Source organism: Bolinopsis microptera, chromosome 3 (genome assembly GCF_026151205.1).
Source record: "Bolinopsis microptera isolate Bmic1 chromosome 3, MBARI_Bmic_1.0, whole genome shotgun sequence".
NCBI lineage: Eukaryota > Metazoa > Ctenophora > Tentaculata > Lobata > Bolinopsidae > Bolinopsis > Bolinopsis microptera.
Genome location: NC_087074.1, coordinates 13,155,879 through 13,172,445, shown reverse-complemented (window position 1 = coordinate 13,172,445; position 16,567 = coordinate 13,155,879). Strand labels below are relative to the sequence as shown.

The 16,567-nt window shown below is 37.7% G+C and overlaps 1 protein-coding gene across 1 annotated transcript in view; it reads left to right on the top strand.

The window, feature by feature from the left end:
- LOC134813587 (calcium-transporting ATPase sarcoplasmic/endoplasmic reticulum type-like) overlaps positions 1-16,567 on the top strand; it is a 77,017-nt gene that overhangs the window by 20,885 nt on the left and 39,565 nt on the right. The gene's annotated exons all lie outside the window — the stretch shown is intronic.

Genomic DNA, 16,567 nt, shown 5'->3' with positions numbered 1-16,567 from the left:
TTTGTAGTTTTAATTTAATTTAGCATGTGCTTTGAAAATATCGTCAAAACGGTCTTCCGCGCATTTATATGGAACGCGCTAAATCAATATCTGGAGTGTAAGTGTAATTGATTTTGCACTGAAGATGCATAATGGCGCGCGCCATTGCATGCATATATTTGATATCAACAGTAATCAAGACCCATGCAACCCCCCCCCTCCTGACAGCAATATTACGTAATCATGGCCGGACGGCTGACCCCCCCCCGGGCCCCCCCCCCCTTGACTTTTTTCCTAGAAAACACTTTTCTCTACGTTTCATGCTACCCTGATCATGCTATCTTTATTTTCATGATGAGCCGAAATCATTGTTATGATATCCGGCCAAGCACCTTCTAAACTACTTACTATTATAGCCGGATATTCGATCAATTTCTAAATTTTATCACTATCAGAGTGAAATTGAGTGGAATTTGAATTAAAATATTGTCAAATTGTTATTATTCTAAAGGGTAAAAAAGAACATTTTGATTACGTAATCAACGACCGGAACCCCCCCCCCCCCCCCCCCCCCCCCCCCCCCCCGTAATCAACCGTAAGCATTTGTAAACCCCCTCTCCCCCCTCGGCTGATTACGTAATATGTGATCGACCCCTAAGCTAACAATGTTTATAATTAATATATGACATCACCATTCCTACTGCACAAAACCGTACTAAAGTCCTATTGCACTTAAAGGGTTAGAGCTCCTCTTGGACATTACATTTTTAATCGATCCATCCAAATGCATGCTCTGTTGAAACGGCTGAAGGATCATATCGACTTAAACTATGTCGTACCGACAGAAATGGTAAAGTCGGAAAAGAAACTCAAACTGAACAGTGTACTGAAGAACTTAGTGATACAGAGTCACAAACTCTGGATCTGATGTTATTGAAATTCCTGAGTAATGCATTGCAGCTTAATCTGAAATGCTCAGCCGGGGAAGACTAAATGTGTCGTTCTTAAGGTAAATGGAATGGAAAATGGTCTCGAAAAGTCGAAAAATGTGACTAAAATTGTTGTAGACTAAAAATTTGCGGAATTTGTGACTAAAATTATGGCAACCAAAATTATGGTAACCAAATTTATTGTGAACCAAATTTATTGGCCCTAAGGTACGCACTATAGTTTTGTATTGCAAATGTGATATTAAAGTGATTCACTTTTTGTCCCTCTCTCACACTCTCTCCCCATTGAATACGAATTAGCAATTACAAATTAGTGTTATCTGATCGGTGATTGGCCCTCAGAATTAAATTTACTTTAATGCGGTCGGTTTCAACAGAGCGAGTTTATACTTTTGCACAATTTCAACTTTTGCACTGTTTATACTATTGCAATTCAACTGCGATGGGGAAGTCCCGGCCGTAGGCACGGGTTACACTAGTTATTGCATATTATATTTATGCCTAATACGACACGCTGAAAACCAAACAATCACTCACCCAAAGCCCAAGAGTTATCGCGTGATTTGGCCTTTAAAAGTTTGGCAAAAACCATAACCCCAAAAAGAACGGATGATGATTAATCACTAGTGAAGTCAATCCCGATCAAAATATTCAACCCGGGATAAGGGAATCCCGAGCAACAAAAATCCCGGGATTCCCGAAAATCGGGGAATAAAATCGGGATTCCCGAAAGCAAATAGCGCTCATCTTTAACTTTAAGTCAAATTTTGTGTAATAAAATTATGTCCATGCCATGACCCATCTTTTAATTTTATGGTTGTACTTGTAGACTGTTTAAGTTCGATAGTACAATTAAAGCTGCCTTATCATGTCTCAAGAAGATACCACAAGTGTCATCATTAGCCTTCTTTTCTCAAGTAGTACCTTTAACCTTAAGACTACCATTGCACAAACAACTTGGGCCCATTCTATCATGGACTTAGGTCTGCATCCTTGATCCTTGATCCTGCCAGCTGATGAAAAGGTCCGTCCAGGCTCAATAGATCAGGACGGCCTGACCGGTTTTCATAGCAGCGTCCATAAATACCAGCATTTCCCCCTTAATTCCTGTACTCTACTGGCTGGGAGAAACAACTCATCTCCATTTGAATACTATTCAAGTACAAACACGTATATCTATTCAGAATAGATATACGTGTTTGTACTTTTTTTAATTTTTTGGCTGGCTTCAGCATTCAGGACTGCTGGATGAACCTTTTGTTTCGTCTAGAAAATCATATAGCGTTTTATTTTTGTTTTTCTTAACCTTGACGATACTGGCTTAAACTGTTCCCACTACGTTCGAAAACCTGATTAACGCTACCGTCCCTACCGTGTAACTATATTGCAGTAAATTCATTAGAATATTCTAAGAATTGCAACTTAAATACAAATTGAAATAGGGTGTAGGGATCGTTTTGTCATACGTTGTATGACCCGCCGCGCACGAGTGCGCGGCTCCGGCCCCTGTATCGTAGAAACTCTACAGCATACAGTGAAACTCATTTCATAGTGAAACGACCGTGGGGGTCATTATGATTACGTGATACAAGGATCGTTCACGTATGACACATATCACGTAATCACTTTTCAGACAAATTTTACCCCCGGCCCCCCCCCCCCCCCCCCTCTCCCTCCGTAATCAGTTTTGCATAGCTATCGTGTATCGTGTCAGAATTACACTAGCGTAATCATTTGGAATCTCCCCCCTCCCCCTGCAAGCGTGAGGGCTCGCTGGTTAAACGTTAGAGCAATTCGAAAACCTAACCCTTTATAATCTGATCCTAATCCCTAATAAGGCCAAGGGGTCACGTCGTTCACATATTACGTTTCCAATTAAATGCTTCAACGGTTAATTACGGGGGGGGGTGGGTTTGGTGGTTGATTGATTGATTGAGGAGCACTACCCAGAGGCATTACTCGGCACTAACGCCTTAAAATCTTTAATTACAATCAAATATAAATATATGCACACAATGTATAAAATATGAATAATGTATAAAATATGATTACGCTATTAGCAAATTTAAATAGTACTATTAAGAATTTAATAGTAATATATTAAGAATTTCTAAATAACTCTTATCTCTTGACAGAAAGTTAGAACAGCGACACAGGGTCTGAAGAATGCGCGGTGATATTTTTATCTTGTAAATGACACTGACAGTGAAATTGCGCGGTAGCGATAGCATTAACTGTTAACGGGTGATACTCGTAAAATATCTGTTCCATACGACGAGTCCAACTCGGCGCGCGTCCTGGTAGGTTGTAAACCTACAACGATAGCATTGTAAAAATGCTCGAAGATAGTCGTATTTTGTTATGAGGTCAAAGTTTTGTTGCTCGTTATCATCAACGTATTTTGTACCAAATTATTTAAGTTTCTAAAAGTACGAAATTTGAGTTGTTCCAGTCCACAGTCCTTGTCATCCCACAATCCACATCCGGGTTAAGTGCTTGTGCAGTAAGCACATGCTTGCTGACTGTAGACTTGAATGAATTTAGGAATTTGTCTTGTAGGCAAGTTGTGACGTATTTTATTGTTTATGTCCTTGTTGATAATGTTGACCGTCTTGTTATATAACTTAGCTTTAGGCCCAATGTAAGAAATGCTTTTGTCTGAATTACATAAACGGTTGAATGGTACTGCAAAGAACGGCTCTTACTAAATCGCTCGCCCAAAAATTTCACGTGACTTTGATTTTTTTGGTTTTGCAGCCGTACAAAACGGTTTTACATAAACCCTAATCCCAACCCTAACCGGAACCCTAACCATAACCCCGAATAGTCATTCCGCCGAATCTCTATATAAGTATATGTTAATGAACATAATAGCCTGAGGTCCCTTGTAGGTTTACAACCTACCAGGACGCGCGCCGAGTTGGACTCGTCGACGGTCCAATATATGGAACAGATATTTTACGAGTATCACCCGTTAAGAGGTCCCCAGGTAATTGCTTGATTTGATAGGTGGTCGCGATTAAAGGGGTTAAAACTAATAGTGTTACTGAAATTTATCATGTGAAGCTTTGTAGGTTTACAACCTACCAGGACGCGCGCCGAGTTGGACTAGTCGACGGTCGATATATAAATATGTGGAACAGATATTTTACGAGTATCACCCGTTAAGTGAAGCTGTCCAATGGAGACATCATATGCTGGGAAAATTTTTCTCAAGCATTCTTTGCAGCCTGTTGAGGCAGCAGAACATCTTGTGTGGGATAGGTTGTCACAGTAGCAACATTTGGTCATTTGTCTTATAATCTTATATTCCAAATTTTTGTGCAAGTGTGACATTTTTCTCGTTTATTGTTAACGGGTGATACTCGTAAAATATCTGTTCCAACTCGGCGCGCGTCCTGGTAGTCCTTATAGGTTGTAAACCTACAAGTTTATTGGAGACTGGGATTTGTATAGGCCGTGATTGTTATAGAGGCATGACGGCGCCCACTGGAAGAATTTCTGAAATGCAGCTGTAGCAAGACCATTTTCCAGTAAATTCAGTTATGTCGCTAGGTGTTAGGTGAGCACATTTTGGGTGATATGTCGTATTATATAACTGATAACAAATACTACAAGTGATGCTTATCTTGTGTGAGACTAGGCGCTTTGTGCATGAACAGGCCTTACAAAACGTGCGAGGTTTTGTTTACCTGGGGACCTCAGGCTATTATGTTCATTAACATAGAATAGAGATTCGGCGGAATGACAGGCTGAGCGCGGCCCAGTAAGTTTCTTCATTGGGCAAACCTTTAACGGGTGATACTCGTAAAATATCTGTTCCGTCGACGAGTCCAACTCGGCGCGCGTCCTGGTAGGTTGTAAACCTACAAGCAACAAGCAAACCTTAGAACAGCAATACAAATACAATCGGTTCCAATTAGAATTAGACCTCTTCAGGAAAACACAGTATTCCAGTATATTTATTTCTAGTTCCTAGCAACCAATAATTCAATTTAATTCCCCTTGATGGTTCCAATTAGAATTAGACCTCTTCAGGAAAACACAGTATTCCAGTATATTTATTTCTAGTTCCTAGCAGCCAATAATTCAATTTAATTCCCCTTGATGGTTCCAATTAGAATTAGACCTCTTCAGGAAAACACAGTATTCCAGTATATTTATTTCTAGTTCCTAGCAGCCAATAATTCAATTTAATTCCCCTTGATGGTTCCAATTAGAATTAGACCTCTTCAGGAAAACACAGTATTCCAGTATATTTATTTCTAGTTCCTAGCAGCCAATATAAATAATTTAATTCCCCTTGATGGTTCCAATTAGAATTAGACCTCTTCAGGAAAACACAGTATTCCAGTATATTTATTTCTAGTTCCTAGCAGCCAATAATTCAATTTAATTCCCCTTGATGGTTCCAATTAGAATTAGACCTCTTCAGGAAAACACAGTATTCCAGTATATTTATTTCTAGTTCCTAGCAACCAATAATTCAATTTAATTCCCCTTGATGGTTCCAATTAGAATTAGACCTCTTCAGGAAAACACAGTATTCCAGTATATTTATTTCTAGTTCCTAGCAGCCAATAATTCAATTTAATTCCCCTTGATGGTTCCAATTAGAATTAGACCTCTTCAGGAAAACACAGTATTCCAGTATATTTATTTCTAGTTCCTAGCAGCCAATAATTCAATTTAATTCCCCTTGATGGTTCCAATTAGAATTAGACCTCTTCAGGAAAACACAGTATTCCAGTATATTTATTTCTAGTTCCTAGCAGCCAATAATTCAATTTAATTCCCCTTGATGGTTCCAATTAGAATTAGACCTCTTCAGGAAAACACAGTATTCCAGTATATTTATTTCTAGTTCCTAGCAGCCAATATAAATAATTTAATTCCCCTTGATGGTTCCAATTAGAATTAGACCTCTTCAGGAAAACACAGTATTCCAGTATATTTATTTCTAGTTCCTAGCAGCCAATAATTCAATTTAATTCCCCTTGATGGTTCCAATTAGAATTAGACCTCTTCAGGAAAACACAGTATTCCAGTATATTTATTTCTAGTTCCTAGCAACCAATAATTCAATTTAATTCCCCTTGATGGTTCCAATTAGAATTAGACCTCTTCAGGAAAACACAGTATTCCAGTATATTTATTTCTAGTTCCTAGCAGCCAATAATTCAATTTAATTCCCCTTGATGGTTCCAATTAGAATTAGACCTCTTCAGGAAAACACAGTATTCCAGTATATTTATTTCTAGTTCCTAGCAGCCAATAATTCAATTTAATTCACCTTGATGGTTCCAATTAGAATTAGACCTCTTCAGGAAAACACAGTATTCCAGTATATTTATTTCTAGTTCCTAGCAGCCAATAATTCAATTTAATTCCCCTTGATGGTTCCAATTAGAATTAGACCTCTTCAGGAAAACACAGTATTCCAGTATATTTATTTCTAGTTCCTAGCAGCCAATATAAATAATTTAATTCCCCTTGATGGTTCCAATTAGAATTAGACCTCTTCAGGAAAACACAGTATTCCAGTATATTTATTTCTAGTTCCTAGCAGCCAATAATTCAATTTAATTCCCCTTGATGGTTCCAATTAGAATTAGACCTCTTCAGGAAAACACAGTATTCCAGTATATTTATTTCTAGTTCCTAGCAGCCAATAATTCAATTTAATTCCCCTTGATGGTTCCAATTAGAATTAGACCTCTTCAGGAAAACACAGTATTCCAGTATATTTATTTCTAGTTCCTAGCAGCCAATATAAATAATTTAATTCCCCTTGATGGTTCCAATTAGAATTAGACCTCTTCAGGAAAACACAGTATTCCAGTATATTTATTTCTAGTTCCTAGCAGCCAATAATTCAATTTAATTCCCCTTGATGGTTCCAATTAGAATTAGACCTCTTCAGGAAAACACAGTATTCCAGTATATTTATTTCTAGTTCCTAGCAACCAATAATTCAATTTAATTCCCCTTGATGGTTCCAATTAGAATTAGACCTCTTCAGGAAAACACAGTATTCCAGTATATTTATTTCTAGTTCCTAGCAGCCAATAATTCAATTTAATTCCCCTTGATGGTTCCAATTAGAATTAGACCTCTTCAGGAAAACACAGTATTCCAGTATATTTATTTCTAGTTCCTAGCAGCCAATAATTCAATTTAATTCCCCTTGATGGTTCCAATTAGAATTAGACCTCTTCAGGAAAACACAGTATTCCAGTATATTTATTTCTAGTTCCTAGCAGCCAATATAAATAATTTAATTCCCCTTGATGGTTCCAATTAGAATTAGACCTCTTCAGGAAAACACAGTATTCCAGTATATTTATTTCTAGTTCCTAGCAACCAATAATTCAATTTAATTCCCCTTGATGGTTCCAATTAGAATTAGACCTCTTCAGGAAAACACAGTATTCCAGTATATTTATTTCTAGTTCCTAGCAGCCAATAATTCAATTTAATTCCCCTTGATGGTTCCAATTAGAATTAGACCTCTTCAGGAAAACACAGTATTCCAGTATATTTATTTCTAGTTCCTAGCAGCCAATAATTCAATTTAATTCCCCTTGATGGTTCCAATTAGAATTAGACCTCTTCAGGAAAACACAGTATTCCAGTATATTTATTTCTAGTTCCTAGCAGCCAATATAAATAATTTAATTCCCCTTGATGGTTCCAATTAGAATTAGACCTCTTCAGGAAAACACAGTATTCCAGTATATTTATTTCTAGTTCCTAGCAGCCAATAATTCAATTTAATTCCCCTTGATGGTTCCAATTAGAATTAGACCTCTTCAGGAAAACACAGTATTCCAGTATATTTATTTCTAGTTCCTAGCAACCAATAATTCAATTTAATTCCCCTTGATGGTTCCAATTAGAATTAGACCTCTTCAGGAAAACACAGTATTCCAGTATATTTATTTCTAGTTCCTAGCAGCCAATAATTCAATTTAATTCCCCTTGATGGTTCCAATTAGAATTAGACCTCTTCAGGAAAACACAGTATTCCAGTATATTTATTTCTAGTTCCTAGCAGCCAATAATTCAATTTAATTCACCTTGATGGTTCCAATTAGAATTAGACCTCTTCAGGAAAACACAGTATTCCAGTATATTTATTTCTAGTTCCTAGCAGCCAATAATTCAATTTAATTCCCCTTGATGGTTCCAATTAGAATTAGACCTCTTCAGGAAAACACAGTATTCCAGTATATTTATTTCTAGTTCCTAGCAGCCAATATAAATAATTTAATTCCCCTTGATGGTTCCAATTAGAATTAGACCTCTTCAGGAAAACACAGTATTCCAGTATATTTATTTCTAGTTCCTAGCAGCCAATAATTCAATTTAATTCCCCTTGATGGTTCCAATTAGAATTAGACCTCTTCAGGAAAACACAGTATTCCAGTATATTTATTTCTAGTTCCTAGCAGCCAATAATTCAATTTAATTCCCCTTGATGGTTCCAATTAGAATTAGACCTCTTCAGGAAAACACAGTATTCCAGTATATTTATTTCTAGTTCCTAGCAGCCAATATAAATAATTTAATTCCCCTTGATGGTTCCAATTAGAATTAGACCTCTTCAGGAAAACACAGTATTCCAGTATATTTATTTCTAGTTCCTAGCAGCCAATAATTCAATTTAATTCCCCTTGATGGTTCCAATTAGAATTAGACCTCTTCAGGAAAACACAGTATTCCAGTATATTTATTTCTAGTTCCTAGCAACCAATAATTCAATTTAATTCCCCTTGATGGTTCCAATTAGAATTAGACCTCTTCAGGAAAACACAGTATTCCAGTATATTTATTTCTAGTTCCTAGCAGCCAATAATTCAATTTAATTCCCCTTGATGGTTCCAATTAGAATTAGACCTCTTCAGGAAAACACAGTATTCCAGTATATTTATTTCTAGTTCCTAGCAGCCAATAATTCAATTTAATTCCCCTTGATGGTTCCAATTAGAATTAGACCTCTTCAGGAAAACACAGTATTCCAGTATATTTATTTCTAGTTCCTAGCAGCCAATATAAATAATTTAATTCCCCTTGATGGTTCCAATTAGAATTAGACCTCTTCAGGAAAACACAGTATTCCAGTATATTTATTTCTAGTTCCTAGCAACCAATAATTCAATTTAATTCCCCTTGATGGTTCCAATTAGAATTAGACCTCTTCAGGAAAACACAGTATTCCAGTATATTTATTTCTAGTTCCTAGCAGCCAATATAAATAATTTAATTCCCCTTGATGGTTCCAATTAGAATTAGACCTCTTCAGGAAAACACAGTATTCCAGTATATTTATTTCTAGTTCCTAGCAGCCAATAATTCAATTTAATTCCCCTTGATGGTTCCAATTAGAATTAGACCTCTTCAGGAAAACACAGTATTCCAGTATATTTATTTCTAGTTCCTAGCAGCCAATAATTCAATTTAATTCCCCTTGATGGTTCCAATTAGAATTAGACCTCTTCAGGAAAACACAGTATTCCAGTATATTTATTTCTAGTTCCTAGCAGCCAATATAAATAATTTAATTCCCCTTGATGGTTCCAATTAGAATTAGACCTCTTCAGGAAAACACAGTATTCCAGTATATTTATTTCTAGTTCCTAGCAGCCAATAATTCAATTTAATTCCCCTTGATGGTTCCAATTAGAATTAGACCTCTTCAGGAAAACACAGTATTCCAGTATATTTATTTCTAGTTCCTAGCAACCAATAATTCAATTTAATTCCCCTTGATGGTTCCAATTAGAATTAGACTTCTTCAGGAAAACACAGTATTCCAGTATATTTATTTCTAGTTCCTAGCAACCAATAATTCAATTTAATTCCCCTTGATGGTTCCAATTAGAATTAGACCTCTTCAGGAAAACACAGTATTCCAGTATATTTATTTCTAGTTCCTAGCAGCCAATAATTCAATTTAATTCCCCTTGATGGTTCCAATTAGAATTAGACCTCTTCAGGAAAACACAGTATTCCAGTATATTTATTTCTAGTTCCTAGCAACCAATAATTCAATTTAATTCCCCTTGATGGTTCCAATTAGAATTAGACCTCTTCAGGAAAACACAGTATTCCAGTATATTTATTTCTAGTTCCTAGCAGCCAATATAAATAATTTAATTCCCCTTGATGGTTCCAATTAGAATTAGACCTCTTCAGGAAAACACAGTATTCCAGTATATTTATTTCTAGTTCCTAGCAGCCAATAATTCAATTTAATTCCCCTTGATGGTTCCAATTAGAATTAGACCTCTTCAGGAAAACACAGTATTCCAGTATATTTATTTCTAGTTCCTAGCAACCAATAATTCAATTTAATTCCCCTTGATGGGATTCAGTCCTACAATCCAGGTCTGCATAATTACAATGTGATTTAATAATTCTATTAACCTTTTTTTTCTTCAGATGTGGGCAGTTTGCTATAGGTCTAAGCTGGTAGATCCAGCTTCGACTAACAACGCAGTAGAAGGAATGAATTCTCAAATAAAAACAAATATGGGACTCACCAAGAAGGAAAAGAGTACCATGGGTCAGGCTGTGAGGGTAAGTGTTTAAGTTTGTTATAATTATATATTAATTATAAATAGAGGTGGTCATACGTGAGTGTGCAAACGCGAACGTTCGGGTGCCGGTCGAGGGTGGGTGATAATTGACCCCCCGAAAATTGACCCTCCTCCCCCCACAATTGACCCCCTCCCCCCCCCCCCACAATTGACCCCCCGACAATAAAATTTAATACAATTAACCCATAACCCTAACCCTTAAACCCTAACCATAACCCTAATCCTAATCCTAATCCTAATCCTAATCCTAATCCTAATCCTTATCCTAATCCTAACCCTAACCCTAACGGCCTAACCTTAACCCTTACTGTAAGATACATGGCCCACCTATTTTTCTTCTGTTCCAGTCGAAGTTGCAAGGCTGTGATTACGTACACTCCTCTCACACTTGAATATTGACAAGGAAATTCAAAGATGATTGCTTTGCTTCGAATCACCGGGACGGAGCGGAGGTGTTACAAAGTAATTTAGATTAGGCTGGGAACGCATTGACGTGGCACCTCTCACCGACACGCGTCAAAAGATAACAACGAACTCATTAAAAGCCCATCAACGATGGAGTATATAACTCATACCAGAACCCCCTTCAGAGGTTGGATACCAGAACCTCATTCAAAGGTTGGACTTGGACTTCCCCCTTATTTTGAATCGTTCTGATTCACAGGAAGATTCTTTGATATAACCCCCACCAGAACCCCGTTCAAAGGTTGGACATTCATTCTTATCTCACTCCAACAAAAGGTTGGACTCACTCTCTCCCGCTCTCGCTCTCTCCTGCTGCTGGACCTGGAACCTCTCACTGGACACGACGGCGGACATAGTACTTTCTCTCGACCTCTGACTAGACCTACAGTCGATCTCGATGCAGACTGTCCTGGATATCCGCTATCCAGTACGCACTGGAACCTCTCCACCTAACGGATCTCCTATCCTATCCCGGGTCAGTTCCCTTGGTCAATAGTTACAATATATTACTCTTTTAAACCCAATACCGGACATTCTGCCGGCCTAATTATGTGACTCTATCATTTGTTAAGTTATAGACTGCTAAAAGTAATATGACTACCGTGGCTTTAGCCTCTACCAAAAGTTCTCCAAACTTGAGTCAGATGAATTAAGGAATAACCATAACTAATCTAAAGTACAGCCGGTTGCACCGGACTCTAAAAATTGTGATTGAAATTAATCTAACTCTATAAGCTCTCTTTGAGATAAAGTGTCACCTATTTGGTGGGGACTTACCGAACCTTGTGACATTATGTTACGTCACCACTCTTCCACTCTGACTACATGTTGCCGGCTTCGGCCGTAAGTATGCTTACTAATGCTAACCAGGCGTAGTCAGATTCTAATCATGTCTCGATTAGATGGAGCCTTTATATAATTGTGTAAGATGTTTTGACTAACACTGTGAGATAATACCAACTGTCGGCTCTTTCTTGAACCGACTTTTGGGTCTTACAAATGGATCTCTGTTTACAGAACGAAAAGACTATCAAAAGATACAAAAGATGTTGATAGATCAGGAAGACTCTATAATGTATCGGAGACTTCCTCAATTGGCCACCATCGTTAACCGAAAGGACCCTAACCCTAACCCTAACCCTAACCCTAACCCTAACCCTAACCCTAACCCTAACCCTAACCCTAACCCTAACCCTAACCCTAACCCTAACCCTAACCCTAACCCTAACCCTAACCCTAACCCTAATCCTAACCCTAACCCTAACCCTGATCTTGACCCTAACCCTAACCCTAACCCTAACCCTAACCCTAACCCTAACCCTAACCCGATCAATTAAACCCAGTGTAATTGTACATGGGGGTCATTTGTCATGGGGTCAATTGTCGGGGGTCAATTGTCGGGGGGGGGGGGGGGGTCAATTGCCGTACAAAGCCCTAGATTTCGCGACAATTGACCCCAGTGTAATAACATAGGGGGTCAATTGTCGGGTGTCAATTGTCAGGGAGTTAATTGTCGGGGGTCAATTTTTGTACTAAACCCTAAACAATTGACCCCGGTGTAATTACATAGAGGGTCAATTGTCGGGGGGTCAATAAGTCAATTGTCGGGGGGGGGGGGGGGGGGGGGGGCAATTGTCGGGGGTCAATTGTCGGGGGTCAATTGTCGGGGGTCAATTGTCGGGGGGTCAATTGTCGCGGTACCGCCGGTCGAGCATGTTGTCACTGGATGAATTCAACTATTGGTTACGACTAACCCCTATCATAAACAGGTTTTACTGCTGCGATATTTGCCGGAGAGAGAAAAATATTATGTGACCAGCAATGTCTCCATGTCAGCAAACCTAAAGGTTGAACTCAGATGTTCCTGATTACCTCACTGACCGGCCGATCCTGTTCCAGAAGCGGTGGAAAGAGGAGAAATGTTTGGATAGCAAGTACAAAGAGAAGTTGAAAGAAGAAAAAGGTAAAAATTTAGTAAAATTTTACAAATAGTTTTGTTTTAATCGACCCTGTATCTGATGCAGTAATAAATAAAAATTCTCTCAAAAAATGTCTTACCTTATCCTTCCATAAGATGACAACACCATACGCAACATCTTTGTATCCAGACTTTTCTTTGTACTATGTCCACTGGACATAGTACATAATGTCCAGTTGAGTAGAAATTGCACAATGAACAATCTTATCTGAAGGCTATTAGACATTAGACAGTTAGGACGCTGACCAGAAGAAGAAAAACTCAAGTTCTCAAGATCTTTCATGTGAGATTGAAACAATATGTACTATTTTACAGGGCTGACAACAACGAGAAAAATCCTGCGAAATGATGGGTCAGTGTTCATGATCAGTAGTGGCTTCGAAGACATCTACCACAAAATTGATGTTAGCGTGCCCTGTTGTAGCTGTAGAAGCTTTTATGCTACCCGGCTACCTTGCCGGCACTTCTTCTTCCTTTTAGAGGAAGGCAGTATAAAATGGAAGGACCTGCCGACCGGCTACCAGAACCTGCCCTATTTTAACAAGGACATGGAAGTTGGTAAGTGTTAAAGTGTATCAATATCTCCACCAAAATTTCGATCGACAGTTTGAACTATATTTTAAAAATCTTGAATGTTTATAGATAGGCTGACCATAACCTATATGGTCCACAGCAGGACAGCATAAGGATGCTTTGCCTGCCACTGGGGTGTGGCAACCCTGTAAAGGGTTGCCGGAGACATCTATGTGTAGAAGATGGAGGAAATTGGCGGTTGAATTGAGGCGTGGTGTTATAAGTTAGTGAAAAATTGTTAGCAGACATTGGGGGTTCTGTTTATAGTTGTTACTATAGGTTGCAGTCTTGCTGTGACAAAAAGTCTACACTAAAACATGCTTTAGTTTATATTGTGTAATTCAAGGATATAAAATGCAGCTTCAAGGTGGATATTGGAGAGCTGACGAAAGATTGTGGTATTTTTATCAATGATGGCTGAATATGTGATAAAACGCAATTTCCCTCGGGCAAGGTGATACTTTGACTTTGAGTCGATATTTGACTTGGTAGATCAAAAGATGTTAAACGCATAAAATCGGGTGTTCAATAAATGGTCTGTAAAAACTGTAAATTGGGAAGATTGCTAAAAACACGAATAATAAGTAAGGGTTATAACTTCAATCAAGCTCCACATAATATACAGGATGCTTACATTTTTTAAATATCTGATATTCTATCAACTCTCCAACTAGTAAGTCTTCACCTATTTCTAATAGTACTATAAAACGTATTTGGAATCTGTTGGACACTTGTCCCACAAAGGGCAAATTACTAGAAGACCAATCACAAAATCTTTGCACGAATCGAAATTTCCGTATTTGAAATTCTCAATCAATAGATAATTTGGGGCCATGTTAACAACGGGGTAATTTTTTGGTGTCAATTCATGTCGGAATAGTCAAAACTTCAAAGGGAACGATTTCCAGCTCCATAAAAAGCCGATTATTTGGCATAATGTCCAAATATGGGCATACAGGCCTTTGAATGTACAATTTTCATCTATAAACATTCATCAATTATATAAAGTAATTTTTGTGGTTTTTATGTGCAACGATTATAGATAAAATTGCAGGAGCGGTCTTTCCTCTAGAGTGCTATTAATGTTGTCAGTGGTAATGATATAGCCAGTCCCACTTCCTGAGTCTGTGCTTGACCCATCTGTGTAACAAGTAATCGTCTCGGTATTAAAATTCAGTGTTGTTTGCACTAGGAGTTGTTATGTTAAGTGCCATTCCAGAATCAATCATGGTTGGTATTGATAGATCTCTCGGCTTTCCATCCCAGGTGAACATGGCTATTTGAGTTTTACACTGTTTCTCTATCGTGTTGATAGTTTTGCATATTCTGTCCCAGATGATATATAAATCATTTCCTTTCGTAGAGGGCCCACATCATCTGCAAATACCTGCAGGTAACTTGGTTATCTTTCATAGCTGTACAAGCAAGGAGATTATCGACTACCAGGTTCCATAGGAATGAGGGAGTATGCCTCCTTGGGAGCACTGCCTCCTGATCCGAACCCGAATTATCCTTATGATTTATAGTTACGGTAGTTAGTAGCTAATCACTAATCAACTAATAACTATAAAAAGGTGTTCCCCGACAAAAATGAGAATAAATTAAATCCGGCAATATTTTAATGAATCATATTTTCTGAAAGAATTGTCAAGTTATTACTTATACTTATGTATCTTTTTCAGGAATAACTGCACAGAATTCAGCAGATGTTTTCGAAATAAATCTTCCAAACGATCATGACCTGCCAAAGGATGACCTGCCCATCGAGTTTGACGTTGAAAACACAGGACTGGACAATTCTGTCGAGCCAGCCCCCTTACCCCAACATGAGATTTTGGCTCTAAGATTGCTTGCTATGAGCAAACAGATTTCAATGAATCTGGTCCCTGAGTTACGCGAGTCAGGAGGCTCTAAATCAGAAGCTGAGCTGTCTAAGTGCACATCAATCATTAATTCGATGCTCGCAAGCGTTGGGGTAATTGTCTATAATTTGCACATTGTAACTGTAAGGTTTTCTATAATTGAGCAATCAGTTGTCAATGACTAGACAATATCATGTACTTAAAGTTTTATAAAGGTCAATTGAAATCTTTTAAAACACAGTGCAGTATGCATTTGAAATACAAATTTCAAGACTTTGACCGAAGTGAACATATTGTCCTCTCCTAATATCGTTTGGTTTCTACAATCTACATAGAATTATAAAATCTAGATAGCTCATAGCTTATGCTAATAATCTTCATTGTCGAATTATTCTTTAATTATTTGTGTCTTTTTAAAGCTAAATGGGAGTTTGATGCTGGAATTTTGAGATTTTCGAGAGCAGCCCTTACTTTTGCAAATTGAATGATATGTAAAATCGTTTCAGGAGATGACTGCAAATCAACTGAGAACGAAAGAAGCCAATTAAGAACAACATCAGAAGAACCGACGACCAAGAACCGAACCGAGTCAAGACTGCGTTTCTGGAACTTTTCCGACGAACATCCCACACGTTTATTTATTCTAAATTGTCACGTGATCAAGAAAAATTGGTTACCTGAACTTTGTTACCTTGTTCAAGACTTCTTAAAAGCTGGCAGAATTCCCAGCACTTTTAAGACTAATAAGGCGGAGACGGGAGAGTGCTCCCAGTGATATGAAACTGTCAGCCAGCCTGTTACCACCGGTTAAATTATGGTGTTTGAATATGAACATGTGTAGTTGTTAAATGCTACCGACCAAGGGAAAAATTTGATCTTAATGAATAAAAAAGTACCACGTATTAATATTTTTAATAAGTACAGAAATTTTTATAATACTTTTTTATACGTTTACTACGTTTTTACCACTTTTATACGTTTATTACGTTTTTAGCAATTTTTATATGCATTTAAGGTTCAATTCATATTTTTGACTCTAAGTAAAAACTTTTAAAGCTTTTAGAAGTTTAGGTTTCACAGAACTGTGTGCATTTAACTATTATAAACGTACAAGCAGTCGTTCACATATTTTGGAAACTCCCTCCCCTCGGATGATTA